At 43.8% G+C, this 17,743-nt stretch overlaps 1 protein-coding gene across 1 annotated transcript in view; it reads left to right on the forward strand.

The window, feature by feature from the left end:
- The window catches only part of LOC117515333 (copine-8-like), a 414,918-nt gene that overhangs the window by 123,791 nt on the left and 273,384 nt on the right, over positions 1 to 17,743 (forward strand). The gene's annotated exons all lie outside the window — the stretch shown is intronic.

Here is a 17,743-nt window from a genome sequence, read left to right on the forward strand (position 1 = left end):
TTGATTGATATGTTACATTATATTATTATTTGCATATAGTATTTCATATAATTTACAATAATCAGCTTTATTATCAATTATACAACCCCAATTCCGATGAAGTTGGGGTGTTGTGTAAAATGTAAATAAAAACAGAATACAATGATTAGCAAATCCTCTTCAACCTATATTCAATTGAATACACCACAAAGACAAGATATTTAATGTTCAAACTGATAAACTTTATTGTTTTTGTGCAAATATGTGCTCATTTTGAAATGGATGCCTGCAACACATTTCAAAAAAGCTGGGACAGTGGTATGTTTACCACTGTGTTACATCACCTTTCCTTCTAACAACACTCAATAAGCGTTTGGGAACTGAGGACACTAATTGTTGAAGCTTTGTAGGTGGATTTATTTCCCATTCTTGCTTGATGTACGACTTCAGTTGATTGTGAACGGCTGAGTCTTTTGGGGATGCTCCTTTTATACCCAATCATGACACTCACCTGTTTCCAATTAACATGTTCACCTGTGCAATGTTCCAAACAGGTGTTCTTTGAAGATTCATGAACTTTCCCAGTCTTTTGTTGCTCCTGTAAATATATATATATATATATATATATATATATATATATATATATATATATATATATATATATATATAAAGACGTGAATGCCCGAATATGAAAGCTCCTGGTGGCTCGTAGACAGAGCTCATAGTTTGAGCAGAAGTGAAGCCGTTCACTTCAGCAGCGGTGGTGAAGTTCACCTCCACAAAAAAAAAAATGGTATCAGCCGGTGTCCCGACAGAACACCGGAGCAGAGCAGGAACTTGCTAACAGATGGTCCGGTTGTTAGCTGGTAAGCTTTCAATCTGTGTGTTTTTTCAGATGCTGTTTAGATTAGAGCCCGACCGATATGGATTTTTTGAGGCCAATGCTGATAACGATATTTGGATGGAAAAAAATGCCGATAATCGATAAATCGGCTGATTTGCCGATAGCCGATAAATCAGCCGATATTATTAGTTTTTTTTTTTAAATGAATAAAATGTTCTTTTTTGGGCACTTAACAAAAAAGGCATGAGCTAAAAGCTGAAGCTTTGTCCTCATATTGATTAACTTTATAACAGAGAAGAATTTTCAAGTTCAAAAAAAATGCAAAAATGCAACTGGAGCAGTTAGGGGGCTAGTCAAACGGGCCAACTAGTAAGATATCACTCCTGAAAACGATCTTTGCCATATCACGTGAGGTAAATCTGCCCTACGATTGGATTTTGGAAAACCATGTGACAGAGAACGAATTCCGATTGGACATTCACATTGCGCACGTCATCACACATCTTCTATGAGGAGTACCAAGATGGCCGACAGTCGATCGAAAGTCTGCGGAGTTAACGTTTCAGCAAAACAAAGTAAGTTTCTATCTCATGTCATGTCGGCCCCAGAGGGTTAATGGCGAACGGCAGTAATTCCCAGAACCCTTCCGGACAACCAGTGAATCTGAATGTTTCAACCTCTTAGCAGTAAACGAAAGTTTTTCATGCTAGAAATAAGGTCTACACAACATGGGCTTAATAAAAAGCGTGACCGACACAATGAAGCACATTTGACACATTACTACATAAACTGAGTTAATCAAACTGAGTTGAACTGAAATGGGAGAAATGTGGGGTGAATGTAATCGCAAAGTTATTACAAACAACATCCTGATAAACTTACTTGTATGCTTTTGTCAGCCGATCAGTACAGTGTGACGGCGAAGTACGGGGGCCAATGATGAACACATTTAAGCAGGGGTGTAAGCAGCTCTCAGTTAAATGAGCTCCATCTACTGGACAAACGGTGCAAGACATTTTACATTGCTGACACAAATATTATTTCAGTAACTGTTCTGTTTATGAGAAATTATCGGCGTTCTATCAGCAAAATTTCGGCTGATAGTGAGTACATTGAAAAGGACTTATATCGACCGATAATATTGGTCGGGCTCTAGTTTAGATATTTATGGATTACGTTCATGTCCGACTTGCTTTTTCTGATCGTGTGTAAAGAAAATACTTGTTTCAGACTGATTGTCATGGAAACCGGTTCGATATGGGAAAATATCCAACCGGTAATCAGCCAATCAGAGCGCGCGTACCATTGCAGCCATATAATAAAAGACTTTATTCAGCTTATTTACTTAATGAAACATTGTACAAATTGTGAGATGTTTTTTATTCAGCTTATGTACTTACTGAAACTTTGTAGAAATTGTGGGAAATCAGTTGTTTTTAGCACAAAACGGATTTTAGTAAATGTTTCCTCAGTGTTCTCAAGTTAAACTCAATCGCAATGAACACTGACAGCATGCTTTTCACAGTAAAAGTATTTGATGGGATGCTGGCATTAAACATTTTATTGTGAAATGGTGCAAGCAACATGACCTATCTCATGTTGTTTAACTTTGCTTTCCAGTAACATCATTGAGCCACATGTGATATTATTTGCAAACAAACACGAAAGAACACATTTAACTGACTGCTGTTCTCAAAAGTCATTCTCCTGCAGCCTGTTTTCACACTTGAAGTTGCAGCACTTGGTCAGAGTTAGCTTACAGTTACAGAGTTAGCCACGGAGGGCGCCATCTTGGAAGTATTAATGTCATGATGTCAAAATAACGGTTTAATGTCAAAATAAAGGTTGTGCCATGTGCAAGCCATATCTGAAAGCTGAGGTCGATCTGACAAACAGTCAGAGAGATATGTGAGCCACATACACACAGACGTTTCTTGTACCAAAAACTATACCTGTACCAACTATGTCCTGTACCAAAAACTACAAAATGTTTGGTGGGTTTTGTATTGTACACAACAACTCTAGATCTTACTCAGAAAGATGAACATATAAAAGGAAACTAATAAATCAGTCTGGACGTCAAGAAACAGAACGGAAGATAAAGAATGGTGGGAGAATATTGAGAAAGGACACAGCTTGAAAGAGATTAAATGAGCAAATGATAAATATTGAAGCATTAAAATGTTTATAGCGCCCTCATTGGAAGGAGCATTTTCTGCTCAGTACATTGAGATTGAAATCTTACCCCACTGTGTAATAATGATAAGTGTCAGGCGTAAAACTAGCCAGTATTGCACAACAGCTAATTATAAGTTAATGGAACAACAGGGGATTTAAAACTCTACACAGATTGTGCACGGAACAGAAGCCACTCACAAGCACACAAAGGCACAGAATACACGGAAGAATAATAAAGAGATTTATTTACCAGATAATGGTGAGTCCAAATGAATCCAACAATGCAACTGAAGAATCCAAGAAAATACATTAAAAATCATAACTGGGAGAGCTTCTGGGAAAACCCACACTGGAGATCTGCTGGGAGATATGACAGAGAAATTGCAGGGACAAATCCAGGAAAAACCAGCACCCAGCAGAGTGAGTAAAATAGCAGGAGTGATTACAAATTACAAATTTTCTAAAAACAAATCGCTGCTAGAGGTGCTGCATCAAACCGGAGCTGTGACGTACACATATTGGGCAATGTGATTACACAACAACAGGAAGCCATGAGCTCTTCACCTCTTTCACTTATTACACGGATGCCAAACAGAGTAATTTAACATTTTTTTTTTATTTTTTTTATTTTACTTTATGTTTCTCTTGGTGGATTATGGGACTTATTTTCATCGCTGAAGAGTCCAAGAAAATGCAGTAAAAATCAAAACTTGGAGAGCTTCGGTGAAAACCCTCACTGGAGATCTGTTGGGAAATATGATGCTGGGAAATCGCAGGGACATAACCAAGAAAACCCAGCGTCCAGCAGAGTAAGTCAAATAGCAGGAGTAATTACAAATTACAGACATGTGCAGGATGATTAATGGAACACAACACACCTCTGAAAGACCGAGAGATCACTCACATCAGGAGACATTGGGGAGAAAGCGGGGACCAGTGGCAGGGAGACAGAGAGAGACCTCATAGAAAGACCAATGCAAGACATGAAATTAATCTGAAATAGGCACTTACACCCTGTGATGGACTGGCAGCCTGTCCAAGGTGTACCCCACCTCTCACCCAATGACCACTAGGATAGACACAGAGGGACCTATTACTGAGACACTTTGATAGCAAGCAAGAACTCAACAGATAGCTAAATAAAGCAGAACTACAGTAAATAGACATTTTGAAACAAAACCAGAACTGTAATACGCTATACTATCCAAACAGAAACCCAGAAACGTCAACTGTGACATATCTCAGACAGGTTGTTCTAGTGTTTTGGGGCTCTCACTGACAAGTCTGGAATTAAGATCAGCAAATAAGAGCACACGTGACGATGTAAAGTTAGCCACAGGATCTTTTTTGTTTTCAAATTTTAACCAGATTAGTCCTGTTGAGATCTATTTTACAGGGGAGACCTGGACAATTATAACATTTCCAATTCACCTAACCTGCATGTCTTTAAATGTGGAAGGAAATCAGAACAACTGGAGGAAACCCACGCAAACACGGAGAGAACATGCAAACTCCACCCAGAAAGGCCACAGGTGGGAATCAATCCCATGACCTTGTTGTGAGGCAGCAGTGCTGCCCATAGGGAGGTTAAACAAAAACAATGTGTAAATCATGACGTAAACATTGACGCCAACTGCAGACATGCTTTACATGTAATTAACAACATGTAACTCAACTCTAAAATGACTTGATAGTCAGTGAAGTGTTAGTCCAGTGATGGCCTGGGTGATAGATATTGTTTGTTAAAGCCAGTTAACCAAACTAAAACTGCCGGGTTCTGAATTACTTGTAGCTGGATATGTGAGAGGCATTTTGGTTGTTAACAGTAATGAGTTCCATTAATCTTGTTCGGCTTTTCCAACCCAGTGTCACACCTACGTTGTGACATTTTAATGCAACTGTTCGTTTTGACTGAACTTCAATATGTGACAAGGCGGGTACCCTCTTTGTGTGCGACATGTGGGGAATAGCTTACCCTAACCGTTACCTTAACCATAGCTACAACCAAAACATAGATGAATGTTCCCTGATGACGTAGAAGTGAAACGGATAGTTCCGTGTGCTGTCAGAGAGAAACGCCGCAGTTGTCAAACAGCATGTCTCCCCACCTATCAATCATCCATCCTCTGATGGATTGTGGAAACGTGGCTGCCTTGTTCGGCTGTGGATGCACTGGAAGCTTTGGAACGCGTTGGAAATAATCTAACAACCTGATGTGATGTGAATACCTGCTGAAATACTGACAGATCTGATTAGTAACAGGTGTGCATAGAATGCTGAGTTCATGTGGCTCAGCTCTATCCGTAACAGTCTGCTGTCAGGCAGGATCCTGACAAAACGACACATTTTGGGAATCACTGCGATCAGACAAATAATATACAAATAATGAATGTTTATGAGTTCAGTGGTACGAATATTTCATGAGGGGAATTAAATTCACTGAATTAAATATTTGTTCCCTTGAAAGAATGAAAAAAACATTTATTATTTGATTTATATAACTGCTAAAATAGATCCTTGTCATTTGATATTTTATTAATTTATAAACAACAGAAAAGGGACTTACATTTTGATGTGCTTCACTGGTCCTTTGATGTCAACAGTCCAACACGAACTTGAAATAGGAGTCCAAAATTGTTCCCAGTCAACTTGGAAAAACAGTTACGTAGTTCAAAAAGTCTGTGTAATCTGTGATGCGGTGCACTGACTTTGTGTACTTGAAAAACAAAAAGACCCCCACTTCATTCCAGCAAAAAATTACGTCAGAAATTCGTCCAACTCTTGGTCCTAACTTCATCCTAACAGCTCTTCATGCCTCCAGACGGCTTACAGTGTAGTGGATTTGTTTTTCAAGGATTCAAAGGATTCAAAGAAATTTTATTGTCATATGCACAGAAGAACATGTTCCCTGCACAATGAAATGTGTCTACTGCATTTAACCCATCCTAATTGCCAGTAGGAGCAGAAGTCGCCATTAGGCGCCCGGGGACCAGCTCCAGATGTACATCCCTGCCTTGGTCAACAGCAGGGCTGAGCAAACCAACACTGACCCATAACAAACAACACACACACAACACACAACACATAGACCGGCCCGGTATATAAAACATATATATGAAAGCAAAACACGAGGGAAAAGGAGAAATAAAAAAAACCCTCATAGCCGCTGCATTACACAGCGAAAAATCCCCATCAGCACAGAAAAAACAATAATCACACAGACAAAAACAAGGACACAGGACGACAACCGAGATTTGAAAAGGTCCAGTTTATCAGAACACTCCGGAGGCAGCCTGTTTGGCTCCGTCAACGGCCTTGTCCGACAATCCTGGAGGGGGGAGGGGCAGCCCTGAGCAGTCTGAGCAGTCCACGCAGTCAACGTCAGAGCTGGAGAAGCTGAGGGGAGGGGGGATGACCAGGGAGCGAGGCTTAAGTGTTGATCTTCTGAGGAGGTTTTATCACAGCGACCTTGAAGTGCAGCTGTATTTGGGGAGGCCAAATGAATAGCCAGATTAGCAGACGCCTGAAAGATTCCACAGTTCTGAGAACAGAGTGGCTCTCAATGCATCTCAATGTAGAATGTGGTCTTCACAGACGGTCACAGCGGGTTTCCAGGGCTGCAATTCTGCTCGAGATGTTTCCAACGCGCGGTTAACCCCCGCCGACTGCGCAGCCACTGCCTTCCCAATCGAATCAATCATGTAGGGCAGCCTGGAAGGACCAATCAAAGCTGCTTCCACTTTCTTGATTTTCCGGTAGACCAGCACAGTGCCCGCTCCACACATCAGAAAGCTGGTCACCACCAAGCCGAATATGTACACATCTTCGACGTCCTCCACAGAAAGGATGTAAAGGCACAGGACAGGTTGGGTCCTCCGCACCCGAATGTCTTGTAGAAAAAATAGTGTCAATTGCATTCAGAGACCACTTTAACAGATCCATTTTTGTCGTTTTCCAGAAGAGCAAAGCTGCAGCCTCACAGACAACATGCCACAGAAGCAGGAAAGATAAGGAGGGAGGGAGAAGAGAAAAGTGCGTCCGTCTCGGCCGAGTGCAAGCTGGCAATCAAAAAAGTGTGTGTTGTTTTGTGTGTTTTTGTGTGTTTTGTGTTTGTGTTAGACAAATTTGAAGTGTCAGTTAGCTCCTTCAAATCGTTGTCGTCAGCAAAATAAACTCTGCCATATTTAGCTAAACGCCTCCCCCCACTAGGTGTGTGCGTGGGTGGGGTTTGCAGCGTGCAATGGTATAAAACGTATGGGACCAAATTTACACAGTAAATGGAACCAAATTCGCACATCAAATGCAATGCAACGCAAATGGGATGAATAATGCATGTCACATGACATAGAAAGCACCAATCAAATAACAAGGATCCACTCAGCCGTTATATAATGTGGTATACATTTGAATATGATTGGAACATTTTTAAATGTCGATCCCTGTGTAACTATTCTTTGACCCCTGCCTGGCTACAGCTACCACGTTGCGATGGTCATCATACATTTTTGTGTAGGCCATAGCAAATTGAGGCTGGATTGTAAGTGTTGTTTAGGCCTCTCATGTTCTGGGCATTGTATGGTAACATTAATTAGCCCATTAGGTGTGCTCCTTAATGCCTTATATATATACGAGGGCTGTCAATAAAGTTACGGTCCTTTTTATTTTTTTCAAAAACTATATGGATTTCATTCATATGTTTATACGTCAGACATGCTTGAACCCTCGTGCGCATGCGTGAGTTTTTCCATGCCTGTCGGTGACGTCATTCGCCTGTGAGCACTCCTTGTGGGAGGAGTCGTCCAGCCCCTTGTCGGAATTCCTTTGTCTGAGAAGTTGCTGAGAGACTGGCGCGTTGTTTGATCAAAATTTTTTCTAAACCTGTGAGACACATCGAAGTGGACACGGTTCGAAAAATTAAGCTGGTTTTCAGTGAAAATTTTAACGGCTGATGAGAGATTTTGAGGTGATTCTGTCGCTTTAAGGACTTTTCACGGTGCGAGACGTCGCTCAGCGCTCTCAGCCGCCGTCGTCAGCCTGTTCAAGCTGAAAACCTCCACATTTCAGGTTCTATTGATCCAGGACGTCGTGAGAGAACAGAGAAGTTTCAGAAGAAGTCGGTTTCAGCATTTTATCCGGATATTCCACTGTTAAAGGAGATTTTTTTAATGAAAGACGTGCGGACGGGTCCGCGCGTCGGGACGCAGCCGCCGCGACGCTCCGCCACAGGAAAAACACCTCTGTTGAAAGCCTTAAGGACAAGTTGGAACATGTCCTGCCTGTTAAACAATTTCTCATATACTCACTCCACTGAAAGCCATCAAAAGCCGCCTGGATTTTACAAATGGTTATCAACACGGAGGTGTTTTTCCTGTGCCGCCACACCGCGTCGGCTGCGTCCCGACGCGCGGATCCGTCCGCACGTCTTTCATTAAAAAAATCTCCTTTAACAGTGGAATATCCGGATAAAATGCTGAAACCGACTTCTTCTGAAACTTATCTGTTCTCTCACGACGTCCTGGATCAATAGAGCCTGAAATGTGGAGGTTTTCAGCTTGAACAGGCTGATGACGCCGCCTGAGAGCGCAGCGCGACGTCTCGCACCGTGAAAAGTCCTTAAAGCGACAGAATCACCTCAAAATCTCTCATCAGCTGTTAAAATTTTCACTGAAAACCAGCTTAATTTTTCGAACCGTGTCCACTTCGATGTGTCTCACAGGTTTAGAAAAAATTTTGATCAAACAACGCGCCAGTCTCTCAGCAACTTCTCAGACAAAGGAATTCCGACGAGGGGCTGGACGACTCCTCCCACAAGGAGTGCTCACAGGCGAATGACGTCACCGACAGGCGTGGAAAAACTCACGCATGCGCACGAGGGTTCAAGCATGTCTGACGTAAAAACATATGAATGAAATCCATATAGTTTTTGAAAAAAATAAAAAGGACCGTTACTTTATTGACAGCCCTCGTATATAAATTACATTTTTAAAAATAAAACTAGCATGTTGCCAGTGGGGATCCACGGGCTGTAGATTGGGTCGTGCTTATAAAATTGGTAGCTGACATTTTTCAAGGGTGGTAATAAATTATTCTATAATGACTTGGAAATATATAGCAAAATACATAGCATACCAAACGGAAAATGTCAGCTGTCCTCAGTTTGTCCATGATCGACGTTATACACACACACACATGCACGCATACACGTACACAGAGGACACTTGGCTTTTAATATATACAGTAGTGTTCAGAATAATAGTAGTGCTATGTGACTAAAAAGATTAATCCAGGTTTTGAGTATATTTCTTATTGTTACATGGGAAACAAGGTACCAGTAGATTCAGTAGATTCTCACAAATCCAACAAGACCAAGCATTCATGATATGCACAATCTTAAGGCTATGAAATTGGGATATTAGTAAAAAAAAGTAGAAAAGGGGGTGTTCACAATAATAGTAGTGTGGCATTCAGTCAGTGAGTTCGTCAATTTTGTTGAACAAACAGGTGTGAATCAGATGTCCCCAGGGGCGGTCCTGGAGGCGGGCCGACCGGGCAGCCGCCCTGGGTGGCATCGCGGGGGCGGGGCATGAGCGTGCGGAAAAAGAAAAAAAAAAAAAAAACGGGGGGGGGGGGGTATCCTGACGGGGGAGTTCGTGGTTACGTTACGGCGGAGCGCCCCCCCCCATCTCACCTCTCGCATTAGGTGAGCAACGCTGCACAGTGCAGAGTTTGTGCAGGGGGAGGGGGGAATCATTCAATGTTTGGACGAGGAGGTGGTCGAAACGGAGTAAGACATAATCATGGATAGGAAACAATCAAAGCCATCAGGTGCCCAATTTCGAAAGAAAAAGAAAGAAGAAAAGGAGAAACGAGCAAAGGAAAAAGGTATGTATTGTTTTACATATTCCCGCAGCTTCACAGTGCTTTAAACTCTGTGGACGCTGAGCGACCACAGAGTATAATAGCGAAGCAAAGCATGCAGCAAAACGAGACGAGTCATTGGATAAATGCTGGGCTTTGTCCCGCCCATCGTACGCTCAGCGTGTCTGGGGGTCTATGGGGCAGTGGCTGGCCTCGGCTGGCCCGGACGCTCAGCTTCTGCATGATGATTGGATGATCTGTCTGAGGCGGAATCCCTTTTTGATTGACAGCAAAATGAGCGAATCAGCGATCTTTTGGTGTAAACATCCGTGGGAGCATTTTTTAATTTTCATTCTGTTCTGAGTTGAACCGGAGACTTTCCTAATCCTCTTAGCGGCATTTTCTTTGTTAAAAACGACTAGCGACAAATCGAGCTTCTATTTCTGGTGCGTTTTTTGGTAGCTGCTTGTGTTTGGAGACGGACTTCTATCACTCTTTCTGACTTCTATCGCAGTTTCTGTCCCTACCGAGCAGCGGGTGCTGCTGAGCTCCTCCACCGTCACAAAGCACTCACAGGCGGACAAACTTCACACTAGCCTCGCGCCAGTCCCAGCTAGCGAGCTAGCTAGGTAGCAAGCTGCACATAATGGCAGACAATTTGAATGTTGTGGACCGGATTTTGGCGAAGCCATTTGATAGTCTTCCTTACGAAGAAGCCATGGCTGCTGTCATGGCTTCAGCTCTCAATGGTTTGCAGGCCAAAGTTAAAGCAATAGCCCCCAGTGCAATGTTTGTGCATTGCTATGCACACAGACTGAATCTGGTTCTGTCTCGGGGCTAAATGCTTATCTGAGTGCAGAATATTTTTTGCATCACTCTCTGGGTTTGCCACATTTTTCTCAAAATCCACAAAGAGGATGTCTTTTCTTGAGTCTGCAGGCTGCTCAAGGTTGCCCAGAAATGCTTCTAGTCGATGGAATTTCACATCATGGATAGTGAGCACTGGGGCAAACAATTATGATGCCCTCCTGCAAACTTTTGTATATAGACTGTTTTCCTCTTGCTTCTTTTGCACTTCTTGTTATTTATGACAAATTATTGTGGTTTGCCATTTTTGCCTTTAAAGAGTGTTAACTTCTTCACTTGTTGCTTCCTGTTACTTATGATACACAATAGTGTTTGTTATTTCTTCTTATGTGTACAGTAATGGGTATAGAATTTACCTCTGTTGTTAGTTCATTTATTTATGATACATGATTGCGCTTTACCATTTTTGCCACTTTCATGTATAGGGGTTTTTTGTACATTTTTTGTCACTTCATGGTATTCTGTAATATACAAATTGTTTAAGTTCTTTTGTTATTTATATGGTGCGACTTTAATGGAGGTTTAAGTCTTGTTCATTATGGTGAATGGTACTCTATGATAATGCAAAGTGCACTCTGTTGGTAAAACTGAATGACGTGCAATATTTTGACCATCGGGTGGTGCTGTAGTGCAGTTGTGCTTTCTTAAATACCTGTACTGTACATAGTTGTAATGTGAAGTCACTGAGTCTTTTGTTTTTTTATGTTCAAAAACTTTATTGAAGTAATTATTGTTTATCTTTGTGTTTGTTATTGCAGTAGTCATTAAAACCGGAAATTTGTTCTTGAAAATAGCTGTTGTGAGTTAATTTGTGGGATTGTGGGTGTTCTGGACGAAGTTAGTGTTTTCATGGGTGGTGGGGCGGAGGTGGTGGCCACATTTGTGTGCGCTGGGGGGGGGGGGGGGCACGCAGGGGGTTTCGCCCGGGGAGTAAATCACTCTAGGACTGCCACTGGGTGTCCCCTATTTAAGGATGAAGCCAGCACCTGTTGAACATGCTTTTCTCTTTGAAAGCCTGAGAAAAACGGGACGTTCAAGACATTGTTCAGAAGAACAGCATAGTTTGATTAAAAAGTTGATTGGAGAGGGGAAAACCTATACGTAGGTGCAAAAAATTATAGGCTGTTCATCTACAATGATCTCCAATGCTTTAAAATGGACAAAAAAAACCAGAGACGCATGGAAGAAAATGGAAAACAACTGTCAAAATGGATAGAAGAATAACCAGAATGGCAAAGGCTCACCCATTGCTCAGCTCCAGGATGATCAAAGACAGTCTGGAGTTACCTGTAAGTGCTGTGACAGTTAGAAGACACTTGTGTGAAGCTAATTTATTTGCAAGAATCCCCCGCAAAGTCCCTCTGTTAAATAAAAGACATGTGCAGAAGAGGTTGCAATTTGCCAAAGAACACATCAACTGGCCTAAACAGAAATGGAGTATTTTGTGGACTGATGAGAGTAAAATTGTTCTTTTTGGGTCCAAGGGCCTCAGACAGTTTGTGAGACGACCCCCAAACTCTGAATTCAAGCCACAGTTCACAGTGAAGACAGTGAAGCATGGTGGTGCAAGCATCATGATATGGGCATGTTTCTCCTACTATGGTGTTGGGCCTATATATCGCATACCAGGTATCATGGATCAGTTTGGATATGTCAGAATTCTTGAAGAGGTCATGTTGCCTTATGCTGAAGAGGTCATGCCCTTGAAATGGGTGTTTCAACAAGACAATGCCCCCAAGCACACTTGTAAACGAGCAAAATCTTGGTTCCAAACCAACAAAATGAATGCCTCGCAGATGTGAAGAAATCTTGAAAAACTGTGGTTATACAACTAAATACTAGTTTAGTGATTCACAGGATTGCTAAAAAAGCAGTTTGAACATAATAGTTTTGAGTTTGTAGCGTCAACAGCAGATGCTACTATTATTGTGAACACCCCCTTTTCCACTTTTTTATGCTAATAGCCCAATTTCATAGCCTTAAGAGTGTACATATCATTGAATGCTTGGTCTTGTTGGATTTGTGAGAATCTACTGAATCTACTGGTACCTTTTTTCCCATGTAACAATAAGAAATATACTCAAAACCTGGATTAATCTTTTTAGTCACACAGCACTACTATTATTCTGAACACTACTGTAGGTGATTTACCGCCTCCTGCTGGAATGGCATATAAGTCCAGAAATGAATTATCAACGTCCATTGTTCACAGTTGTTAGTTATTATAGCTAATTTGTCCAAAAATATTACACCTATCAACTTTCTGTTTTTGCAGTGTTCATTCTTGACCCAAAATACATAAGCATAACAAATGACAAATTTTAGTTCTCCCCACTTTTCCGTGATCAAAGCCATACACACGCACGCATACACGTACACAGAGTCCACTTGGCTTTTAATATATAGATTAATTTTGATTCTTGCTGCATGAACTGATAAATGAGACTTACATGCCAGTGTGACTTACATACATTATTTTTTCTCTCTCTCTCTTAAAAGGGCCATTTTTGGCCATTTGTCACAGAATATGAATGATAACACAAAAAACTTTTTTTCATTCATGGTTAGTGGTTGCATGAGGCCATTTATTGTTAAACATAATGAAATCATAATGACAACAGAAGCTAACCAAATGACCTTGATCAAAAGTTTACATACCCTGGTGATTTTGGCCTGATAACATGTACACAAGTTGACACAAATGGGTTTGAATGACTACAAAACATAAACATCCTCACCTGGGATCTGTTTGCATGTAATCGTTGTGTGTGTATAAATGGTCAGTGAATTTCTGGGCTCCTAAGAATTGTCAAAGAAAAGGTAATTGAACTGTATAAACAGGAAAGGGATATAAAAAGATATCCAAGGGTCTGAGAATGCTAATCATCAGTGTTCAAACTCTAATTATGAAGTGGAAAATTAGGGATTCTGTTGGAACCAAACCACGGCCAGATAGACCAACAAAAATCTCAGCAACAAGTGCCAGGAAAATTGAACATAATAGAATAATAGCATAATAGAATGCAAAGAAAAATCCATAAATAATTTCAGCTGAAATACAAGACTCTCTTAAAAACGTGGTGTGGCTGTTTCAAGATGTACAATAAGGAGGCACTTGAAGAAAAATGGGCTGCATGGTTAAGTCACCATAAGAAATCCATTTCTATGCAAATGCCACAAAGTATCCTGCTTGCAATATGCCACAGCAAAGAGAACAAAATCATTTGCAGTGATGAGACCAAAATTGAACTTTTTAGCCTCAACTATAGAAGTTACTTTTGGAGAGGAGTCAACAAGGCCTGTGACGAAATGTACACCATTGCTACTGTGAAACACGGAGGTGGATCGCTGATATTTTGGGTGTGTGAGCTACAAAGGCACAGGAAACTTTGATGGCAGGATGAATGTAGCATGTTATCAGAAAATACTGGAAATACTGAAAATTTACACTCATCAGTCTGTAAGCTGCAGATGGGACATATTTGGAGGTTCCAACATGATGATCCAAAACACAATGCCAAGTCCACCTGTCATTGGCTACAGCAGAATAAAGTGAAGGTTCTGGAGTGGCCATCTCAGTCTCCTGACCTCAATATCATTGAGCAACTCTGGGGAGATCTTAAACGTACAGCATCTTCACCTCATTGCCAAGAAATCATCTACCGATCAGGTAAACACTCAGCCGTGGTTTTGGTGTCATACAATTTTCTGAACATTTGCAGACGTACCTGTTTGACTGGTCAGCAGCTGGAAGCTGGGAGGAGACGACATCTTCGCTCCTCGGATAAGTAGTCCTTCAGGCGCTGCACGTTTTTGTTCCTGTGTGACTGTGATTGAGAGGTGGAGGTGTTTCCCACCCTTTCTGACTGTTTGCTGGGTGTTCACGCACCCACCATCACCTGTCTGTTCTTCCTGCCAGCAGTACCCTATCTGACAGCTGGAAGCAGTGGCCACCTGGGGACCCAGCGCTTGGTGGCTCCGGGGTGCTTCAGATCCGGTGGCAGTGGAAAGCGTGTGGGATCCGGCTCTCTTCTGGACGGGCGTCTTCTATCCTCGAGCCTGCCCACACGTCACCGTGACTTATTGACTGTTGATCTCAATTGTGTTGTCTGTTGCTCTGTTGTGCACATTCACAACATTAAATTGTTATATTTTGGCTTATTCCATTGTCCGTTCATTTGCGCTCCCTGTTGTGGGTCCGTGTCCCTACACTTTCACAACAGGATTTCTCGGCCAGCGTCATGGATCCCGAGGGGCGTCAACCATCGATTGAACCGCCAATGGAAACACAGGGTGCACAGGCGTCGGCAGGAGGCGTGTTGAGTGAGCTGCAGCACATCTTAACTGCCTTCACTGCTCGGTTGGACTTAGTAACCGAGCAGAACGTTATACTCAATCGGAGGATGGAGGCTCTCACCGCCCAGGTGGAAGCGTGCACTCAGGGCGCTGCTGCAGCACCTCCTCCAGCTGACCGAGCACTAGATACAGACATTCCAGTGGTGATTCAACGAACCCACCCCCCATCCCCTGAAGCATACATAAGCCCTCCGGAACCGTACAGAAGTTGTGTCAAGACGTGCGTGGGCTTCTTAATGCAATGTTCGCTCGTCTTTGCACAACGTCCCGTCATGTACGCGTCTGATGCCAGCCGGGTGGCTTATGTCATTAATTTGCTTCGAGGAGAGGCACGCGCCTGGGCTGCGGCGCTCTGGGAGCAAAATTCACGGCTCCTAACGACATATACTGGGTTTGTGAGGGAGTTTAAACAGGTGTTTGATCATCCCAATAGAGGCGAGACCGCTTCGACCGTGCTGCTGTCAATGAGACAGAGACGTCGGAGTGCAGCCGAGTATGCAGTCGACTTCCGCATCGCGGCTGCGAGGTCCGGCTGGAATAACGTTGCACTCCGCGCCGCCTTTGTAAACGGACTGTCTCCGGTCCTGAAGGAGCACCTGCTGGCTAAGGATGAGCCGCGGGATTTTGACGGGCTTGTCGACCTGGTCATACGGTTAGACAACCGGTTAGAAGAACACTGTTGGGAGCGGGGCGAAGGGCATGGCCGGGCGCGAGCCGTCCCTCTTCCTTCCGGGTCCGAAAGGGTGCCGCCGTCCCCACGCTCCACAGTCGGAGAGCTCCATGGAGCAACAGCTCCCCCTGCTGACGAAGCTATGGACACGAGCAGGGCTAAAGTAAAATCACATGACAGACAACGGAGGCTGGCTCGCGGAGAATGTTTTTTCTGTGGCTCTAATGGGCACATACAAAGAAACTGCCCCAAGCGGTTAAACTTCAACGCCCGCCCTTAGAGACTGGGTTAAGAGTGGGCCATAACATCCACGCGGGGAGAGCCCGTAGATCTGCACGCATCCCAGTGACAATCCTTTGTGGGGATCTTACCCTTCACGCTCCAGCACTGCTGGACACGGGGTCTGAAGGGAATCTGCTGGACAGCAGATGGGCCAGGGAGGTAGGGCTCCCTCTAGTGGCTCTACCTTCCCCATTGAAGGTACGGGCACTAGATGGCACCCTTCTCCCATTAATCACACACCAGGCACCACCTGTGACTTTGGTGGTGTCTGAAAATCACAGGGAGGAGATTGTGTTCTATGTAACACCTTCTACCTCCCGAGTGATTTTGGGATTTCCATGGATGTTAAAGCACAATCCCCGGATTGATTGGCCCTCTGGGGTAGTAACGCAGTGGAACGACACCTGCCACCGGGAATGTTTAGGATCCTCGGTTCCACCCGAGGTTAAAGTCCCCCCCAATCTGTCAGCGGTGCCGGAGGAGTACCATGATCTTGCTGACATCTTCAGCAAAGATCTGGCACTCACTTTTCCCCCGTTCCGTCCGTATGATTGTGCCATTGATTTGATCCCAGGCACTGAGTACACGTCCAGCAGGTTGTACAACCTCTCTCGTCCTGAGCGCGATTCAATGGAGACCTACATCCTGGAATCCTTAGCTGCCGGGTTGATCCAGAACTCCACCTCCCCGATGGGTGCATGTTTCTTTTTCATGGGCAAAAAGGACGACGGACTCCGTCCATGCATAGACTACAGAGGGCTGAACGAAGTCACGGTTCGCAATCGATACCCGGTGCCTCTGCTAGATTCTGTGTTCACGCCCTTGCATGGAGCCCAAATCTTCACCAAACTAGATCTTAGGAATGCGTATCACCTGGTTCGGATCCGGAAGGGAGACGAGTGGAAGATGGCATTTAACACCCCGTTAGGTCACTTTGAGTACCTGGTCATGCCGTTCGGCCTCACCAGTGCGCCCGCGACGTTCCAGGCATTGGTTAATGACGTCTTGCGGGACTTCCTGCACCGGTTCGTCTTCGTATATATCTGGACGACATCCTCATCTTCTCCCCGGATCCTGAGACTCATGTGCAGCATGTACGTCAGGTCCTGCAGCGGTTGTTGGAGAACCGGCTGTTTGTGAAGGGCAAGAAGTGCGAGTTCCACCGTACTTCTTTGACCTTCCTGGGGTTCATCATCTCCTCCAACTCCGTCGCACCCGATCCGGCCAAGGTAGTGGTGGTGAGAGATTGGCCCCAACCGACAAGCCGTAGGAAGCTGCAACAGTTCCTCGGCTTTGCAAATTTCTACAGGAGGTTTATTAAGGGCTATAGCCAGGTAGTTAGCCCCCTGACGGCCCTGACCTCCACTAAAATCCCCTTCACCTGGTCGGATCGGTGCGAAGCCGTGTTTAAGGAGTTGAAACGTCGGTTCTCATCTGCACCCGTTCTGGTGCAGCCCGATCCCAGTCGCCAGTTTGTTGTCGAAGTGGATGCCTCTGACTCAGGGATAGGAGCTGTGTTGTCCCAGAGCGGAGAGTCCGATAAGGTTCTCCATCCTTGTGCCTATTTTTCCCATAGGTTGACCCCGGCAGAGCGGAACTACGACGTCGGCAATCGGGAACTCCTAGCGGTGAAAGAGTGGAGACACCTGTTGGAGGGAGCTACGGTGCCCTGCACCACCTGCACCAGGGGAAAGGCAGACCACCAACGG

Source organism: Thalassophryne amazonica, chromosome 8, assembly GCF_902500255.1.
Source record: "Thalassophryne amazonica chromosome 8, fThaAma1.1, whole genome shotgun sequence".
NCBI lineage: Eukaryota > Metazoa > Chordata > Actinopteri > Batrachoidiformes > Batrachoididae > Thalassophryne > Thalassophryne amazonica.